Consider the following 1,746-nt stretch of genomic DNA (forward strand, 5'->3'; position numbering starts at 1 on the left):
CTTTATTCCCTATTTCCTGCTCTTACTCGACCTTCCATTTACTTGCTCCCAGTTGTCTGCGCTAATGCTCTTTCCCCTTCCTTCTCTTCCTTAGAGAGCCCCTCATAGAGCTGTGATTCGTACCAGACTTTCCCTGAACATTCGGGAGTAATGGCAGATGTGTTATTTAGGACCGGACTGCACGAGGTGACAAGTAAATGAAGACCGCACAGTAGCTTATGCAGACAGGTTTCTTTTCTTCTGTTCTACAATAACCCCACAGGGATGGTTTATGGAAGCTTCTTGGCCTTTCCCTCGTGGTCCCAAGATAATCACTGTAACTCAAGCCATCACACTCAGGAAGGAAAATGGATTGGAGGAAGCAGAGAAAGAAGAAATGGCTCCTATAATTGGGGATGCAAAGGTTTTCTCAAAAATCTTCAGCTGACACCTGCTTTCGCCCCACCTTCTGAAACCGCCACCTCTGGCTACAAGAGGAGTGGGGCATGTGTGGCCTTAGCCTCCCAGACTCGACAGTAGATCAAGGGAAAGAGGGAGATAAATGTTGGAAGGAGGATTGCGTAATTCACCCTACAGTATCTGCCTCGGAGAGTAGTAATAAACGAGGCGGCAGTTTTATTTGTATCTATTTTGGGGGACAGTCTAACTATCTCTCTGTTGTCGATTTCTAGTTTCATTTCATTGTTGTCTGAGGGCACACTTTGTACAATTTATAATATTTTAAATTTTTTAAGGTCTGTTTTGTGGTCCAGAATGTCACCTGCCGTGGTGAATGTCCTTGTGTACTTGGGAAGAATATATAATTTGTCCTTGGGTAGAGTGTTCTGGATATGTCTGCTAAATCTGGTTGGTTTATTTTGCTGTTCTAGTCCTGTTTCTTTACTTATCTTCCACCTTTAGCCATTATTGGAAAGAGGGATTGGAGTCTCCGACCATTATTGTATAATTGATTGTCTATTTCTTTTAGCTATAATTTCCATTAGGTGTCCCACTATGTTGCAATAAGGCATGAGGGGACGGCCAGTTTCCTACAGCCCTATGACTAAGTCTCAGGCTCCTGGTTAGCCTGTGTCCCTGGGCTGTGACCTGCACAAGTGTTCCTCAGCTTCCCTCTCCCTCCTGGCTTAGGTGAGACAGGAAGGCTGAAGAGGGCTGTGGCTGGGAACTTTCTTCCTCACAAGTCAGTCAGGTTTCGCTAAAATCCCAGTCAGGCAGCCTCCGTCAGAGAGCTCCCTCTGGGATGACAACAGAGAGCCCTGGCATATTTCGACGTGCCTGCTTTTTCATTCCTTGTGCCAGAAGCGGGTCAGATTTTTTCTTCAAAATTTACCCTGAGGACCTCGTGGGGCTCCTGGAGGTCCAACTCCTTCGCGTGTGAGTCCCTCCAACGCTGTCCCACTGTAGAGTTTTAACTCTCGAGCTGGTCCACACTGAGCCTCCAGAAAATCACCGGTTATAGTTTAGTGTTCCTAATAATATTAGTGCCATCTGCGGCTTCTGTTCCCCAGAAGCTGAAATTCTTGGTATCTACCTTGCAACTTCACAGTTTTGGTGGCCGCAGTTTGCCCTGTGACCTCGTTCTCTTCTGGATTTAAGAAGAGTTGTTGATCTTTAGTTTCTCCGCTTTTCATCACGTTGTGGGGTTGGGACTGACAACTTCCAAGCTTTTCACGCATCAGACCAGAAGCTGAAGTCCCCGTGTGTGTGTTCTAACTCATTCTGTTAAGAAAATCTGTGTATGAGATT

Source organism: Pteropus medius, unplaced genomic scaffold (genome assembly GCF_902729225.1).
Source record: "Pteropus medius unplaced genomic scaffold, Ma_sr-lr_union100, whole genome shotgun sequence".
NCBI classification, from domain to species: Eukaryota; Metazoa; Chordata; class Mammalia; order Chiroptera; family Pteropodidae; genus Pteropus; species Pteropus medius.